Source organism: Littorina saxatilis, linkage group LG10 (genome assembly GCF_037325665.1).
Source record: "Littorina saxatilis isolate snail1 linkage group LG10, US_GU_Lsax_2.0, whole genome shotgun sequence".
Classification (NCBI taxonomy): domain Eukaryota; kingdom Metazoa; phylum Mollusca; class Gastropoda; order Littorinimorpha; family Littorinidae; genus Littorina; species Littorina saxatilis.
Window position 1 is genome coordinate 47,631,641 of NC_090254.1, and position 20,276 is coordinate 47,651,916.

The following is a 20,276-nucleotide window of genomic DNA, read 5'->3' on the forward strand; positions in this document are numbered from 1 at the left end:
GGTAAAATTGACACCTTCACATTAAAATGCTCATTTTAAAGCCACCTTTTGACATTATAAGAAGAAAAAGCATTCTACACTGCTAAGCTTGCAATGAACAATACACAAATGAAAAGAACCAACAACATTGATTTGTGTGTGTGGAATTTTAACACATTTTATTAAAAAAACAAAAAAAGGCGGAAAAGGGCGACAGATGTGTTGCCCAGCGACAGTACACTTGTTCACCCCAGGCCAGCACCTTCATACATGACAGAAGAAAGCAACGGAGGCCTGAATACCACAGTCTTATTGTTCCTGCACGTGCCTGAGTGATAATCTGATGCAGTTAACTATCTTTTGAAACATTATAGCACTCAGAAGATTTGTCTTCCGCTCATAAGTTTCGTGTCACACGGCATGGGCAAAATTGAGGTAGGTCCATTATTGCAGAAAATAACTAACAACAAAGAAAAGTCATTTTTAGCGTAGAAATGAGAAGATTTACCATAATAATGTGTTTAAAACAAGAAAAGCATCATAGTGTCGGCAGAACACGACTCTCGTTACGTCAAATGTCACAGCGTTATGAACAGAAGATTGTGTTCTAACGCTGCAGTAAACGAACATTTTATTGACAAATTGCTGTCTCTATCATAATTCGCGCCCACAGACTTTTGACATATCTGTGCCCTGTTTCTTACAAGCGAGAAATCGCGAGTTTGGCGAGGAAGTACCGTTTTTTACAGGCGAGACTTGGCAAGTGATGCGAGTCTGGCGAGGAAGTACCGTTTCTTACAGGCGAGAATCGGCGAGTGACGCGAGTTTGGCGAGGAAGTACCGTTTTTTACAGGCGAGAATCGGCGAGTTTGGCGAGGAAGTACCGTTTCTTGGGCAATTCTCGCCGCGAGGGACGCTAGGATTCTCGCCGCGAAGGCTAGGTAGCCTTGAGCTTGCCCGTTTGGCGAGAAAACATGGCAGTGCGGCCGCAATGTTTTCTCGCCAAGCGAGCAAACCCAAAGCTACCTAGCGTTCGCGGCGAGAATCCTAGCGCCCCTCGCGGTGAGAATTGCTCAAGAAACGGTACTTCCTCGCCCCACCCGCCAATTCTCGCTGTAAGAAACGGGGGCCTGAATGTTTGTTCGCGTCACACTCATCCAACATGTTATGAACGTGAGATGTTTCGGGTGACGTTCTTTTTTCGACTATTGCGCTGTCGCAATCAAGCTGGAACATTGCCAAAGGTAAGACATGTTTCTTCTATGATATACGAATCATTTATTGCGACTGAATTCTATTAAATACATTTCAGCACTTGGAGATACGTGACTTGTAATGTTCTGTGATTCGTGAATTCATATCTGACAAAGTAACGCCTGTTTTTGTTGTTTTTCTTTAGTTTTAAAGCTGTTGCGTTTATATGTCATGATGTCAAAACATGAATTGCCTTCTGCTCGTCAAACGGACATTAAATATTGTGTGCAGTTGTTATCAGCACAATACAAACTTAAATACCTTGGTGTTTCTCATCAGAACAATAAAATACAGGTGGGTGGGTGTGACACCTTTGTGACGATGACAGGTGGGTGGGTGTGACAACTTTGTGACGATGCAGTACAGGTGGGTGGGTGTGACAACTTTGTGACGATGCAGTACAGGTGGGTGGGTGTCCCAAAACTGTGTGACGATGCAATACAGGTGGGCGAGTGTGACAACTTTGTGACGATGCAGTACAGGTGGGTGGGTGTGACAACTTTGTGACAATGCAGTACAGGTGGGCGGGTGTAACACAACTTAGTGACAATGCAGTACAGGTGGGTGGGTGTGACAACTTTGTGACGATGCAGTACAGGTGGGTGGGTGTAACACAACTTTGTGACAATACAGTACAGGTGGGCGGGTGTGACACAACTTTGTAACAATATAGTACAGGTGGGCGGGTGAGACACAACATTGTGACAATGCAGTACAGGTGGGCGGGTGTGACACAACTTTGTAACAATGTAGTACAGATGGGTGGGTGTGACACAACTATGTAACAATGTAGTACAGATAGGCGGGTGTGACACAACTTTGTGACAATGCAGTACAGGTGGGCGGGTGTGACACAACTGTGTGACAATGTAGTACAGGTGGGCGGGTGTGACACAACTGTGTGACAATGCAGTACAGATGGGCGGGTGTGACACAACTTTGTGACAATGCAGTACAGGTGGGCGGTTGTGACACAACTGTGTGACAATGCAGTACAGGTGGGCGGGTGTGACACAACGTTGTGACAATGTAGTACAGGTGGGCGGGTGTAACACAACTGTGTGACAATGCAGTACAGGTGGGCGGGTGTGACACAACGTTGTGACAATGCAGTACAGGTGGGCGGGTGTGACACAACGTTGTGACAATGTAGTACAGGTGGGCGGGTGTGACACAACGTTGTGACAATGTAGTACAGGTGGGCGGGTGTGACATAACTGTGTGACAACGCAGTACAGGTGGGCGGGTGTGACACGACTTTGTGACAATGCAGTACAGGTGGGCGGGTGTGACACAACTGTGTGACAATGCAGTACAGGTGGGCGGGTGTGACACAACTGTGTGACAATGTAGTACAGGTGGGCGGGTGTGACACAACTGTGTGACAATGTAGTACAGGTGGGCGGGTGTGACACAACTGTGTGACAATGCAGTACAGGTGGGTGGGTGTGACAACTGTGTGACAATGCAGTACAGGTGGGCGGGTGTGACACAACTGTGTGACAATGCAGTACAGGTGGGCGGGTGTGACACAACTTTGTGACAATGCAGTACAGTTGGGCGGGTGTGACACAACTTTGTGACAACGCAGTACAGGTAAGCGGGTGTGACACAACTTTGTGACAACGCAGTACAGGTAAGCGGGTGTGACACAACTTTGTGACAACGCAGTACAGGTAGGCGGGTGTGACACAACTTTGTGACAATGCAGTACAGGTGGGTGGGTGTGACACAACTGTGTGACAATGTAGTAAAGGTGGGCGGGTGTGGGCGTTGTGAACAGTCAAGCTGCATGCAGGCATTTCAACCTGCAGGTACCAAAACTACGTAATGAGTTCTACCTTCCAGGGGGATTCCCACCGCACTTACCCTAGCTTCTTGCGAGGGTGGAGGGGGTAGAAGGGGTGTCGGGGGGGGGGGGGGGGGGGAGAAAGGGACTGTCCCCATGGTGTTGCTACCACTGTGCAGTATGGGGCATACACGATTTGATAGTCTAAACAGTGTATGCGAAACATAACATACACAGGAAATGACGAGGTCAGGTCGGGCGGCCACGGTCTTATTTACCGTGTTTATATATCCAATTCAAACAGCCAACTTTTGGCAAGAACAGACTAGCTATGGAGCAGCGCTTGACAAACCGCTTCTCCTCTACTTCCACTTTTCATCTCAACGCTAGTTGTTGTTGTGTTGTTGTTGTTGTTGTTTTGTTGTTGTTGTTGTACATGATGATGTTTTTTTTCAGTAACCGTGCCCTTTTAAACATCATTCATCATTCATCATCATCATCATCAGCAGCAGCAGCAGCAGCAGCAGCAGCGGCATCATCATCATCATCATCATCATCATCATCATCGTCGTCGTCATCATCATCATCATCATCATCATCATCATCATCATCATCATCATCGTCATCGTCATCATCATCACCATCATCATCATCATCATCATCATCATCATTATCATCATCTTCGTCATCAGCGTCATCATCATCTCCTCTCCATTTACTCCTTCAGTCACATTCTGGAACACACATACCCTCGGAAACACACTCTTACACACACACACACACACACATACACGGCGCGTGCACACGCACGCACGTACATACTCACACACACACACATACACACACAAACACACACACACACACACACACACGCACGCACAAAAAACACACACACACACACACACACGCACGCACGCACGTACACACACACACACACGCACACACACACACACACACACACACACACACACACACACACACACACACACACACACACACACACACACACTTGGGCTCGCGGGAAGCCCCACTCAGTGCAGCCACGGTGAACGTGACCAGTTGAGGCAGCGCGCAATTATAGCAACAACAGAACTAGGTGACCTTGGGGGTTCCCCTGACTATGTTTAGTGACAGGAAATTCCGCAGGAATGTGGCGGGGAGTTTTACCGGGGAGCATTTTGTATTGTATGACTTTGTTTAATTCTTTATCTGTATGTGTTTACGCTTAAAATAGCACCAGTTTGATGATTGATTTAAAAATAAAAAAGACTTCTAAAGTATGTGTGCTTTGTGTGATGAGTCTCTGAGCTTTAAAACAGCGAGGCATTAGCATGTTCTTCAGATAAATAATGATGTCTGCAGTTAGGCTATTGACAGGCGGGTGTGACACAACTTTGTGACAATGCAGTACAGGTGGGCGGGGGTGGGCGGGGGTGACACAACTTTGTGACAATGCAGTACAGATGGGCGGGGGTGGGCGGGTGGGAAACAACTGTGTGACAATGCAGTACATGTGGGCGGGTGTGACACAACTGTGTGACAATGCAGTACAGTTGGGCGGGTGTGACACAACTATAGGAGAATGCAGTACAGATGGGCTGGTGTGGGCGGGTGTGACACAACTGTGTGACAATGCAGTACAGGTGGGCGGGTGTAGGTGGGTGTAACACAACTCTGTGATAATGCTGTACTGACAGATGGGCGGGTGTGGGTAGGTGTGACACAACTATGTAACAATGCAGTACAGATAGGCGGGTGTGACTCAACTTTGTGACAACGCAGTACAGGTACGTGAGCGGGTGTGACACAACTTTGTGACAATGCAGTACAGGTAGGCGGGTGTGACACAACTTTGTGACAATGCAGTACAGGTAAGCGGGTGTGACACAACTTTGTGACAATGCAGTACAGGTAGGCGGGTGTGACACAACTTTGTGACAATGCAGTACAGGTAAGCGGGTGTGACACAACGTTGTGACAATGCAGTACAGGTGGGCGGGTGTGACACAACTTTGTGACAATGCAGTACAGGTGGGCGGGTGTGACACAACTTTGTGACAATGCAGCACAGGTAGGCACCGTCTCCATCGGCGACGTTGCCTGCCTCCCTGCAGCCCACTGCTGATCCTCACAGCATTACGGTTATCGACAATAGTGTGCGGAGATCACATGACACGCATGTCTCTCGATCACCCCCTCTGGCTCTCCCAAAACCCACAGCACCGTGTCCACGGCTAGGACATCTCATTGCCATTCCTACACTCCCCTGGCTCTCCCAAAGCCCACAGCACCGTGTCCACGGCTAGGCCATCTCATTGCCATTCCTACACTCCCCTACACTCCCCTGTAACGACCCGAGGTCGCCAAAGATCTGTCTTTTCAACGCACAATCTATAGGATCATTAAATAAGCACTCAGAAATTACATCATTCATGATCGATAACGAGATTGACATCATGTTCCTTGTCGAAACGTGGCCCGCGCTACCAACAGCAGAGGTGGAGGTATCGCCTTCGTTGTGAGGAACTCTCTTAAAGATCATGTGTCTCTTGTCACGTCTTTCCCTTTTCTGCACAGTACGTTTGAAGTTGCACAGCTGTCGCTTACGTTAAACAGCAACAACAAACACTTGTTCTGTGTTTACCGTCCACCACCAAGCAAAAAAAACAAATTCACTGAAAAAGCATTCTTCGAACAATTTCCCGACTTCATCGAACACTCTGATAGTCTCTCTGGCAACTTGATTGTCCTGGGTGATTTTAACTTTCATCTCGACGTCACAAACGACCCCAGCGCCAGCAAACTTCGAGAGACTGCAGAAATCTTCAGTCTCTCCCAGGCAGAACGAAATTCTTTGTTCCTGTAAACTGCACCATGGGTTGTCTTCGGACCACACAGCTGTGCTATGCGGCATGCCATTTGAACATCTCCAAGCCTGCCTCTAAATCCGATGTTGTGCCTATGCGATGTTTATCAAAGATCGACTCTGTTGCTCTCAAGCAAGACATTGCCAACGCAGTCTCACCGGAGACATCCATTTCTGAACTGACCGTCAAACTAAGAGCAATTCTCGATACCCACGCTCCCACCACCCTGAAAAAAGTGTCACAGAGAAAGACGACGCCCTGGTATAGCACTGTGGCCGAGGAGCTGCAACCGCTTAAGCAGGAACGTCGCAGGGCGGAACGGCAATGGAAAAGGTCTGGGCTTGTAGTTTATAAATAAATCTACAAACTCGCCAAACAGAATGTGACGGATCATGTCGACCGCGCAAAAACGTCATACTACTCAGCTAAAGTTCAAACCTGCAGTGACCCCAAACAGTTTTTCAGGAACCTTAACTCACTGCTTGGTAAGACCAAGTGCTCGTCCCTACCCACTCTCGACCAAAACACACTCCCAGCAAGCTTTTCTGACTTCTTTCAAGAAAAAATTCGTTCGATAAGGGACTCTTTTTTTAACCTGTTCCTGTACCTAAACCAAATGAATCTTTCGTAGGCACTACTCTCGATGCTTTCACCCCTGTCTCTGAAAATAACAGTCCTTGAAATCCTCAGAAAAACTAAACCCAAATCGTGCGAGTTAGACCCCATCCCCACCCACCTGCTGTACGATCATCTCGATGTTTTTCTTCCAACGATCACAAAGATGATGAACGATTCCCTCAGCACCGGAACGGTACCACCTGAATTCAAAAGTGCAGTCGTCAAACCCTTATTAAAGAAACCTTCCCTGGATCCCAACCTGTTGAAGAACTAGCGTCCGATTTCAAACCTTCCTTTCCTTTCAAAATTACTTGAGAAAATTGTTCTTCAGCAACTTCTCGGCCACTTAGAAACTCACAACCTCCTCAGTGCCCATCAGTCAGCATTTCGTCCTGGACATGGTACGGAAACAGCTAGCCCTCCTGCGCACTGTGAACGATATCCTCACAGCGTTAGACCAAGACAAGATCTCCGTGCTCCTGCTCCTCGATCTTTCCGCAGCCTTTGACACGATAGACCATGACATTCTCTTGTCTCGGCTCCAGTCATCTTTTGGCATCTCTGGAATCGCTTTATCCTGGTTCCGGTCCGACATTTTTGAACGAAAGCAGTTTGTGTCAGTCAAAGATCATAAGTCTCCCAAAACCCTCCTGGAATTTGGTGTCCCACAAGGCTCTGTCTTGGGACCTGTACTTTTTATCACGTACACCACTCCACTTTCGCACCGTATTGACAGTCACTCTGTCGAGCATGAAATGTTTGTGGACGACACTCAACTGTGTAAGTGAACCTGCCCGACAGAATCAGACAGCCTTGTTTTGTCCCTTCAAGAGTGCACAGAGGATGTTAAAGTCTTGATGAACTCAAACAAGCTCAAACTGAACGATGACAAGACGGAAGCCATCCGCTTCTCTACCCCTTCCCTTGGCAGACACGATCTAATCCCCGACACGTTTCCACTTGGTACTTGTGAAATCTCCTTCTCCAAAAAGGTAAAAGATCTCGGCTTTACCCTCGACGCACACCTCACCATGAAACAACATGTCATTACAGTCTGCCAAGCAGGCTACTTTGAACTGAAGCGAATCGCGTCTATAGGCCACTTCCTCACCATGAAACAACATGTCATTACAGTCTGCCAAGCAGGCTACTATGAACTGAAGCGAATCGCGTCTATAGGCCACTTCTTCACCATGAAACAACATGTCATTACAGTCTGCCAAGCAGGCTATATATATGAACTGAAGCGAATCGCGTCTATAGGCCACTTCTTCACCATGAAACAACATGTCATTACAGTCTGCCAAGCAGGCTACTTTGAACTGAAGCGAATCGCGTCTATAGGCCACTTCCTCACCATGAAACAACATGTCATTACAGTCTGCCAAGCAGGCTACTATGAACTGAAGCGAATCGCGTCTATAGGCCACTTCCTCACCATGAAACAACATGTCATTACAGTCTGCCAAGCAGGCTACTATGAACTGAAGCGAATCGCGTCTATAGGCCACTTCCTCACCATGAAACAACATGTCATTACAGTCTGCCAAGCAGGCTACTATGAACTGAAGTGAATCGCGTCTATCGGCCACTTCATCACCATGAAACAACATGTCATTACAGTCTGCCAAGCAGGCTACTTTGAACTGAAGTGAATCGCGTCTATCGGCCACTTCCTCACCATGAAACAACATGTCATTACAGTCTGCCAAGCAGGCTACTATGAACTGAAGCGAATCGCGTCTATCGGCCACTTCCTCACCATGAAACAACATGTCATTACAGTCTGCCAAGCAGGCTTCTATGAACTGAAGTGAATCGCGTCTATCGGCCACTTCCTCACCATGAAACAACATGTCATTACAGTCTGCCAAGCAGGCTACTATGAACTGAAGCGAATCGCGTCTATCGGCCACTTCCTCACCATGAAACAACATGTCATTACAGTCTGCCAAGCAGGCTACTATGAACTGAAGCGAATCGCGTCTATAGGCCACTTCCTCACCATGAAACAACATGTCATTACAGTCTGCCAAGCAGGCTACTTTGAACTGAAGTGAATCGCGTCTATAGGCCACTTCCTCACCATGAAACAACATGTCATTACAGTCTGCCAAGCAGGCTACTTTGAACTGAAGCGAATCGCGTCTATAGGCCACTTCCTCACCATGAAACAACATGTCATTACAGTCTGCCAAGCAGGCTACTTTGAACTGAAGTGAATCGCGTCTATAGGCCACTTCCTCACCATGAAACAACATGTCATTACAGTCTGCCAAGCAGGCTACTATGAACCGAAGTGAATCGCGTACAATGCAGTACAGGTGGGCGGGTGTGACACAGCTTTGTGACAATGCAGTACAGGTGGGTGGGTGTGAAAGAATTTTGTGATATTCCAGTACAGATGGGGGGGAGGGGGGGCGCACAACCTTGTGACAACGCAGTACAGGTGGAGAGGGGAGGGGGGGGGTGTGTGACACAACTCTGTAACAATGCAGTACAGGTGGGGGTGGGGGGTGACACAACTTTGCGACAATGCAATACAGGTGAAGGGGTGTGTTTGTGACACAACTCTGTAACAATGCAGTACAGGTGTGTGTGTGTGTGTGTGTGTGTGTGGGGGGGGGGTGACACAACTCTGTAACAATGCAGTACAGGTAGGGGGGGGGTGTGTGTGTGACACAACTGTGTGACAATGCAGTACAGGCAAATGGGGGGGGGGGGTGACACAACTTTGTGACAATGCAGTACGAAGGGCCAAATCAGGGCGGTGCTGCTTTGACATATAACGTGCGCCATACACAAGACAGAAGTAGCAGCACAGGCTTCATGTCTCACCCAGTTGTCATGTATATTGCTAGGCAAGCATATCATATTCCATTTAGAGATAGCTCCATTAGAGCGAGTCAATTAGCTAAAGGTCCAAGGGACAGCACTCCGTATGAATATTGCAAGAGTGGTGGTTCTTGATAATAAAGCATGGCCGAACCAACACTATGTCTCCGCCTCTCTGTACGTAAAACCAACAAATACAACATGGTGACCAGAAGTGGAGCTTGTCAAGAACGTTTGGACTGAAAGATAAGTCACTCAAGCATAATATTAGACTATGGAGGGAACTGGTAGCTATCCAAGATTCAATTGGGAAGCAAGAGATCTAGTGGGGGAATGGAATTCTTTCAAAGATCACGTGTCTTTCATGTTCAAGGGACCACTGAAAGCTAAGTCAGAAGAAGAAAAATGTTCCTATCTAATGTTATGGGTCGGAGAGAAGGGTAGGAAAATCTTCTCAACCTGGACATTGAGTGATGAACAGAGCAAGTTGCAGACTTACTACGATGGTTTCAAAGCCTACGTTCAGCCCAAATCAAACCCAATCTTTGCAAGGTACAAATTTCACAGCAAGGTACAGGCACCAGATGAAACGTGTGAACAGTTTGTAACAGAACTGAAGTTGCTTGTGAAAGAGTGCGAGTACGGAGACAAAGAAGATGAGGTAGTGAGAGACAGAATAGTGTTCGGAACAAAATCAGACAAAGTGCGTGAGAAACTCATTGATATTGGGAAAGATCTGACTCTAGAGAAAGCTATTGAGATAGCCAGAGTGGATGAAATGTCAGTGAAACAGCTGAAAGAAATGAATTTGTCAGCTGAAGCAGCCGTTCATGCAGTTAGGCATAGAGAAAACGAATGCACAAAAGACGTCACGCAGCTGCGACAAGAACAAAGGTACACATGCACCTAGCGAAAACAGAGCTACGGCAAAGAAGAAATGCGGTAGGTGTGGCATGAAGCACACACAAGATGCGCAATGTCCTGCGATAGGAAAAGAATGCAGAAAATGCATGAAACCAAACCACTTTGCGAGCATGTGTAGGGCCAGAACAGAGCAAACACACAGCTCAAAGAGAAGAAACAAAGTACACACACTAGACGATAGACGATAGTGACAGTAGCACGGCATCACTGCAGAGCGCCTAGAACTGTACCCACGGAATATGCGCGATATAAGCCTCATTGATTGATTGATTGAGTAGCGACACAGAGGATGAAGTGCAAGCGTACTCGTTAGGTACAATCGGCACTGCAGAAATGAATACAGTGGATTCCGGATGGTTTCAGAAACTGGAAGTAGAAGAGAAAACAGTCAATTTTCAGTTAGATACTGGAGCAAAATGCAATGTCATTTCTGAGAAAACGTTCAAATCTTTCAAAGGAAAGAAACTGGAGAAGTCAAAGGTCAGGCTTACGTCATATTCAGGCCATAACATCAAGACACTAGGTTCGACGAAACTGACATGCAAGTTCAAGAAAGAAGAGCATGAAGTGAAATTCTATGTCACAGAGATGGATAGTACAGCGATACTTGGTCTGGAAGCTTGTCAGAGATTAGGACTGATCCAGAGAGTAGACACAGTGCAGTCAAGCATGACGCAAGAGGTTAAAGGAGATCACCCTCAGCTAGATGTTAAAGGAGAATACCCAGATTCTTTTGAAGGTTTAGGTTGTCTCCCAGGAGAGGTTCATCTCAAAGTTGACCCAGATGTACAGCCAGTAGTCCACCCACCCAGAAAGATACCAGTTGCGCTACACAAGAAAGTTAAAGGTGAACTGAAACGTCTGGAAAAAGAAGGTGTTATCACAAGACAAGAAGAACCTACTGACTGGGTGAACAGTGTGGTAGTGGTAGAAACGCCAAAGAAAACAAGAATCTGCATAGATCCACGAGATCTGAACAAAGCTATCAAGAGAGAACACTATCCAATGAAGACGATAGAAGAAGTTGTTCAAAACATGCCAGGAGCAAAGGTTTTCTCGAAACTAGATGCAACATCTGGTTATTGGCAGCTCAAGTTGAACGAAGAGAGTTCCAAGCTGTGTACATTTGTAGAGGTTCGGAAAAGAATGTTCCGTTCTTTTCTTTTGTTCTCTCTTTTGATGTGTTACGGACTCTTTCTCAATTCTGGACTCACTCTCTCGGACACAACAGATGACACATGTGACTACATTCAGCAGGTTACTGGCATGACAAACTTTATTCCTCTGTCTCTCTATCTTCCCTCCTCCTCTTCGCCAACCCGACCGAGGCCGGTGGCTACAAGCCACAACATACAAAGTTGCTCTACATCTCCTCAGTCAGCCGAGACACGGACTGAACGAATGATTGACTGACTGACTGAATGACTCCTCCCCTTACGCTGGTACTGGAGGCTATTTATACTGCTCGCGCGGACTGCACTGCAAGCGGCTCACAGCAATTTCCAAAAGGGCCGTCTGGCACTGCCTGATAGCCAAATCTGTGTTTGTTTAGAATCTTTAACAGCTAATAACTTTACAAAAAATGCACACATTAGAAATCGGTTTGTTGCTATAAAACCAGCGTGAAAAATACTTTTAAAACATGTTATAAAATATAACTTTAGAAGTCCAGATCAAAAAGTAATTATGATTAATTACTCAGAATGAATGACCGATTAACGATCAAAACCCAGCAAAATAAAGATTGCTCAACTCTATCACTTCCTGCACCAAATACAATTCGCTCCATTACAAGATGAACTCCTGAACTTTCCATACATGTGTCATACTTGTGGTAAAATGGAACTTATGACGAGTTATGTGACGTCACGCGGTGAGACACCGGTCAAACCGAGGAAAACTTTGATTTGCTTGATCCAAACATTTATTAATGCACTTTAACTCAAAAAGTATCTTAAGGGAATAAGAAATGAAGTGCACTAAGTTAGATTTACGGAAAAGTTATACGGAGATAATAGGGAAATTCCAGACGTCACCTACTGGGCGCTAAAACTCAGATAGCGTCGCACGTTTGGGTCGAAGCTGATCAAACACTAAAGCAATTTAAGGGGCAACAGGGCCTTAAAAAGTACTCAAGCACTAACATACAGCAACATAGTGTCTATATCCATTCATTGTTGACATCTAAAAGCAATATATAGCCTTAGATTGCATAAAATAGCACGTGCACTCAATCTATTTTTAGACAGAATCAAACATGGCCGCCGCTCAGATGTAAACAAGCTATGTTTGAGCACGGCTGGTGCACACCAGTACTTTTTGTTAACAATGAATAGACACCTAACACAAACTGATCGGCAACAAAGACTAAATTGGACAATGACAACAGCTTAACTCTATAATTAGTGACTGGTCACCCTGTCACACATACCCCCTACTTTTGTATATGACACGTCCTCGTGTCACGACCACGAACACAACGATAAAAAAAATGCATTTCACTGCTACAACACGGCACGCTAAAATCAGACAATGAACAACTCACTCCCTCCACTCACAATACAGTAACAATGTGCAAATACATGAATTCTCTCAATGCTTAGAATCATTCCACAAAATCAAGATGCTAAAGAAATGGCATAAACAAAACAAAACCCGACATGAGAGAACTGGTGCCCAATACTATGCAACTAGATTCCTACCAATCGCCATAGCAACACCTTCCCTGTACTCTTCATGCAAAACAAGCAGACACTATGCTGACATGATGTCAACTAAGATATGTACTTAGCGCTCTTGACGAAACATCTAAGCATCAAAGTATAACACAGTGAATCAAGTATACCCAGCCACTCTTACAACATCATAAACTCTTCAAAGTCATCATACACCACTTTAAGTATTCACTCTCAACCACATTGTCACCAAAAGGAAGCTGAACAAGGTTAGATACACATGATGTGTTCGGTGTAAACCACAACACAATACACTTACAACAGACAGCTGATTCCACATGACATAATTCTCTCTTTCATATTCCACAATGTACATGACACAATACTTTGAAACCTTACATTACCAACGATCAAAAACCAAGCCCTACTGATAGGTTACAAGGCTAGATCAACCACCGTTACATTTGCAGGAGTGAAAAAAACAAAACAAATACAACCCACGATACATCTTGCGAAAAATCATTATACCAGACCTTATGGGAAGGTTTTAACTAGTACTGACTCGCTGCATCCACCTTGGCATTCCCATCAGACTAGTCTCAATACTGTCTGCCTGTGCCCAACCCTCAACCACAAATGTAAACAACTCATCCCACGAATCAAAGCATCATACAACATACACTGCAAGCCATGAACAAAGATATCCATCGTGCTTAGAAATCAACATGTTTAACAATGTCAAAATGAAAGCATTTCATTTTCAACGTAAATAAAAAAATGGAAATACATAGATAACAAACATAAAACGATGCCTCACAGTGTCACTTCAAGACGCGCTCAACCGTTACTTACGTCACTCGACTCACTGTCCGATAATGCACACGTCAGCAGAACATGATGAATCACACAGGTATAGCACTACACAACGTCAAATCGGGGAATGTGTTACACGACACTTGAGATTGCCACAAGTTCTCAAACGTCGTATAGTTGTGTTCTTTTTATTCTACGTCGCCCGTCTTCGCAGCAACAGAAAACAACTCGTCAAATTGAGTTCGAGGATTTATTTAGCATTCCATACATACAACTGCACATCGTAGCAGAACTCAAATAGAAGCTTTTTTAACATTCAAATCGCGCTGGCATATATAGTAAATACTCAATCTCGAGAATATTCCAGACCGAACACGATACAACTACATTATACGAGCCGTGCATGGACTAAACTAGCGACATTCTCTATGACGTACATCAAAAGCGCCGACGCACTTAATCCGAACGAACGCCACGAACTTACGACTAAAACAGCATGGTAAACAACTTGTTTTGACAGGACTAGAAAGTTCACCTGCATTCTCGTCCAAGCATAAATATTGTGTTTACAAAATATAATATCGGTACTTTCCCACAAAGTACAAATAAGTCAACTACATGCAACACACAAAACTGAACCAAAGCTCAGCAACGGTAGCGTTTCCTAACATTACCCCCAACACCAGAAGAAATTTACCTAATTTCTTTCAATCATTGAAACGCTACCTGTACACATATTATGTATACATAACAGATTGAAATCCAGGTATGTACATTAGTCTGTTGGAGAATGAACACAGTTTCACTCACATACTCGGCTGAGAAAATCTGCTCCAACATTGTCTGAACCTTTGATCGATTCCACTCGCATATCAAAGTTCTGCAAGTACATCACCCACCTCATGATACGATTATTCACAAACTTCGCAGAGTTCAGGTAGGTGAGGGGTTTGTGATCAGTCTGAAGCACGAATTTCACCCCTTGGAGGTAGAGTTCAAATTTCTTGATTCCCCACACGATGGCTAAACACTCTTTCTCCATGGTCGAGTAGTTCTTCTCGGCTCCTGACAGCTTCTTGCTGGCATAGCTGACCGGAAACGGTTTACCTCCATGCTCTTGCATCAGCATGGCGCCGATCCCTTCGTCCGATGCGTCTGTACGCAAGATGAACTCTTTGGCAGTATCAGGAAGGCGTAGCACCGGGTCTCGTGACATCCGGTCGCGTACGGTCTGGTATGCCTTCTCCTGAGCTGGTCCCCAGAGTATTCGGTTGGGACATCCTTTTCGGTTCATGTCCGACAAAGGCGCCGTTATGGCGGCGAAGTTTGGAATGAACTCTCTGTAGTACCCAGCCAATCCAAGGAAGGATCGCACCTGCTTCTTGGTTTCAGGACGTGGCGCATTGAGGATCTTGGTGACGTTTTCCAACAAAAGCCCCTTTTGACCTTCCTTCAGTGAATGACCTATGAAGTCAACGTTGTCGGTCCCCAAAATGCACTTGCTGGGTCTCACGGTCAGATTAGCTTTTGTCAGGCGGGAAAACAGTTCCCTCAAAGTCTCCAGATGCTCCGCAAAGGTCTCCGTGTGGACTAGCAGATCATCCCAGTAGTACACAACATTCTTCATTCCTTTGAGCATTTTTCGCATTCCCCTCTTAAGGGTAGCACCACTGTTCACCATGCCAAAAGGCATCCGCAGGCACTCATACGTTCCGTCTGGAGTTGCAAAGGCGGTCTTTGGTATGTCCTCTTCGCGCACAGGAATCTGCCAATATCCCTTGCTGAGATCGATCTTTGAGAAGATCTTACTGCCAGTCAACCGTCGGAACAGATCAGCCGCCGTCGGCATTGGTTCAGGGTCAAACACGGTGATCTTATTCACTTTCCTGAAGTCAATGCATACCCTGTTTGTACCGTCTTTCTTCTTGACAACAACAACGGGAGATGAGTAAGGGGATGATGACTCACGGATGACCCCCATCTTCAACATGTTGTCGATGTCCTTCTTCAAGGATTCCCGAGCCTGAAACGGGATAGGGTATGGTTTTGAGCGAACAGGAACGTCAGATGTGAGGTGGACTTCATGTTCGACCAAGGACGTAGAGCCTGGAACATCAGAGAACCTATGGGTGAAGTCGCCCATAAAATCATGCAGCTCCTTCTGCTGGTCTTCTGTCAGGTCAGGTCCTAACTTGACGTCATCCACTCCCTCTTTCTTGTGGAGGTCTCCCAACTCCAGTAGTTCCTCACCGTCGAACTCGTCTAGTTCGGCTGGTTCTTCCACCATTGCTGCGACCTGTACTGCTTCCGGAGGTCTCTCCACATACAGTTTCAGGAGGTTAGCGTGGTAGATCTTGGACTTCTTGCCGACATTCACATTGTAGTCGTTGATCCCTACCACGGCCTCAACCTCGTATGGGCCTTTCCACTGCATCAGTAGTTTGTTGTGATCAGTGGGAAGCAGTATCAGCACTTTGTTACCTGGTGTAAACTTCCTGTTTACGGCTTTGCGGTCGTAGTAGTGTTTTCCACTATCCTGAGACTTTCTCAAGTTTTTTCTCGCAATCTCGAGAGTCTCCTCCAGTTTCTCTCGCAACTCAAACACGTACTGGTAACTGTTCTTCACTTCAGGTGTGTCCACATCTTTCGTCCACAATTCCTTTAGTATTTGCATCGGGCCTCTCACGGTCCGCCCGTACATCAGCTCGAACGGGGAGAATCCAGTGGACTCTTGTGGCACCTCCCTGTATGCAAACAGCAAGGCATTGATGTAGCGATGCCACTGCCTTGGCTGCTCACTGCATAGTTTCTTCAGCGTGGACTTCAGCGTCGCATTGAATTTTTCGACCAGCCCATTGCACATCGGGTGATAGGGTGTCGTAGTCAAGTGACGAATGCTCAGCAACCTGTTGACCTCTTCCATGCATTCAGAGACGAACTGTGTCCCCAGGTCTGTGAGGATCTCTTCAGGAACCCCAAATTCTGCTGAAAATGTCCACAAGTGCCTCGGCAACAGTCTCGGTGTCAATTTTCTTCAGAGGCACGGCTTCTGGGTACCTGGTTGCATAGTCTACCAGGGTCAGTACCCAACGATGACCCTCTTCACTTGGCGGTTTGATCTCGCCGATGAGGTCAATGGCCACCCTCTTGAAAGGTCGGTCGATCAAAGGCATCTTCTGCAACGGCACTTTCGGGACCCTTCCTCGAGGTATGGTTTTCTGGCAAATATCGCACGATCGGCAGAATCGAGTCACATCTGCATGCAGTCCTGGCCAGTAAAACGCAGCCTGGATTCTGTCCGATGTCTTCTTGACACCCAGGTGACCTCCCATAATAGAGTCGTGGGCCACCTCCATCACCTGGCGCCTAAGTGGTTGAGGCACCAGAACTTGACGTAATGGCTTCCCACCGTTGACTCTCGCGTGCTGGAACACTCTGTACAGAATCTTGGCCTTCACTTCAAATTGCACAGTGCCTTCGCCCTTAGTCATCTCCTTGACAGGACGACTCCTGTACTTTGTTAAAGTCGAATCAGCTTCCTGTAGCTGAATCAGCCGATCCCTGTCCACGACAGCAGTTGCAGAACTGTTGGTGACCCTGAGTGGCGTAGTTGTTTTGTCCTTCTTCGCCTGGGCTCTGGTCGTCACAGCGCTTACAACCTGCGGCTGGTCGCGGCGATGCACAGTTGCTCTGTCATCTCGTAACAGTTCGCTGATATCTTCACTCGCGAATGGCAGTGGGTCTTCCTCCTCAGCAGCAGGCTGAGCTGAGCCCATTCTCCATTCGACATCAGGGTCATCAGGACGTCTCGCACCCCCAATGTTCCCAATTAATACATCGTACAAGGGCTTCTTCAGGCAGACGGCCTCAACTTCTCCGGTGAAGTATGGAGTATCTATCTGGATCTTTGCCACTGGTGCCCTCACGCATTTGCTGTCAGCCATGAGCGTCCACTTGAAGTCACCAGTGAACTTCTCTGTTGGCACCAGATCCTCTTTGACAATGACTCCATTGCAGCCCGAATCTCTGAGAACAGTCACTTCCTGCTTCTCAACAAATCCCTTCGACACGGGCATGTTCGACACTGACACAGCTGCGCTGGCGACGACAGAGATCGACCTGCCATTGGCGAGTAGAAGCTGGCCATCAGATATACATTCTTCCACGTCCGATGGTGTAGCCACTTGCTCGGCAGCCCTTGGAAGTATGACGCTGCTCGCACATACTTGTTGGTTCGAGCCACTCGTTTGCCTCTTGTTGTCGTAATATCTCCGTCGATGTTCTTGCGCTTTGTCATTGACATGTCCGTTATTTTTCTTTTGGGGACAGTTGGCGACTCAGTGGCCCTTGGCATTGCAATGGAAACACGTTATGTTCTGCCCTTCATTGGATGATGGTGCGGACTCAGTTTGTCCCTTGGCAGGTTGGTTTCCCTGGTTCCCGCTCTTCTGGAAAGGTTTCGATGACTTTGACGTCCCCAGGGTCCTTCCATGAGCAATGAGATAACGCTCAGCAGCATCAGCAATGTCCTTCAAACCCCGCAGTTTTTGCTCTTCCAAGCGGGTCGCCAGGTCCTTCGGGCAGGCATTAAGGAATTGCTCCTTCACGATCAAGTCCCGCAGACTCTCGTATGACTGCTCTTCACCTGAAAACTCCACCCACTTCTGCAGGTATGACGACAGGCGCTCCACAAACTGGCTCGGTGTCTCTCCAGACAATGGCTGGCATTCGCGGAAGCGTTGACGGTAGCCCCTTTCAGTGAAGTTGTAGCAACGCAACAGAGCTTCCTTCAGTATATCATAGTCTCTGGCGTCATCGTTTGAGAGTCTAGTGTAGACCTCAAGTGCTGCCCTAGTCAAATGTGCGCTGAGTTGAATCGCCCAGTCGTCGCGCTGCCATCTAGCACTCTCAGCGAACCTCTCGAATCTTGCAAGGTAGCAGTCGATCTGCATGGTCCTTCCCGTCAGCGAATGCTGGAAGTTTCGGTGCCCTATGTAGCATTTGCTGCTGGTTATCTCTTTGGCGTGGTGCCTCGTGCTCATTCTGAACACGCACCATTTCTGTCTGAAGCTCTGAACGCTTCATCTCCATTTCTATGTTGAGCTCTAAGCGTTTCAGCTCCAATTGCTTTTCTTCACGCTCACGCTGCGCTTGTCTTTCTTCACGCTCACGCTGCGCTTGTCTTTCTTCACGCTCACGCTGCGCTTGTCTTTCTTCACGCTGCGCTAGCAGTTGTGTCTGGGACTCGACGAACTCCGTCAGCTGCTTGCCTTTTAGTCCCAGCTCAATTCATTTTCCCCAGAACTCAGCCATTCTGGTCGTTTCCGATGCGTTCGTCTGTATTCTTTCACAGCCCCGAACGTAGACGAATGTAATCTTCTAAAAGAACACAGTCTCTACTGCACCTCCGATGTTTCTCTCGTCGCTGGTCACCTTCGTAGACGCAGGCTGCCACCCTCCTCGTCTAACGTGACGGCGCACTCTGCTCACGATACGTACACGACGTACCCCAGTCGTATTTCGTAGTATTAATGCACTAGCTCCGCGACGAAGTCCGTCTCGTCCAAACGGCAGCTAACCTCTGTAATCCCGATACACTCCGGCGTCGCTCACCGTACCGAGCTGCGGCGATTACCAAACTCTTCACCAGTCACACCGAATCCACGGTTCCGTAGTCTCAATACTGATCCCTCAGGATACACCCGATTGATGGCTACCTCCTGTGACTGTCTTGACACTGGTCCTTGTTACTGGAAAACCCTTGGCGTTAAACGTAGATCCTTGGCTTGGCCCCCAATTGTTACACGACACTTGAGATTGCCACAAGTTCTCAAACGTCGTATAGTTGTGTTCTTTTATTCTACGTCGCCCGTCTATAGTAAATACTCAATCTCGAGAATATTCCAGACCGAACACGATACAACTACATTATACGAGCCGTGCATGGACTAAACTAGCGACATTCTCTATGACGTACATCAAAAGCGCCGACGCACTTAATCCGAACGAACGCCACGAACTTACGACTAAAACAGCATGGTAAACAACTTGTTTTGACAGGACTAGAAAGTTCACCTGCATTCTCGTCCAAGCATAAATATTGTGTTTACAAAATATAATATCGGTACTTTCCCACAAAGTACAAATAAGTCAACTACATGCAACACACAAAACTGAACCAAAGCTCAGCAACGGTAGCGTTTCCTAACAGAATGCACTGCTCACTTGTTTGATGGACTAATATTAATTCACAACAAGGTCGGCCGAGATCCTTACAGTTCCTTGAATAAAAGTCCGGTTACAGTGAGTTAATGGGGTACCGAGTTAATGCAAATCCACTAGTCTTTTCAAGACTTCCACGTACCGTTCATCACGATTCCAATTCCAGAATTCACTCTGGGGATGAACACCAACACAGCACTACACACCAATTGTGAGATTACACACATCATGCATCGGATGACACATGGCAGCGGGAAACGGGAACAGCATACCACAGGCATCGTAGTAAAGGACAGGAAC

General features: G+C 46.8%; 1 protein-coding gene across 1 annotated transcript in view; it reads right to left on the reverse strand.

The window, feature by feature from the left end:
• LOC138977897 (uncharacterized) overlaps positions 1–20,276 on the reverse strand; it is a 96,712-nt gene that overhangs the window by 3,851 nt on the left and 72,585 nt on the right. The gene's annotated exons all lie outside the window — the stretch shown is intronic.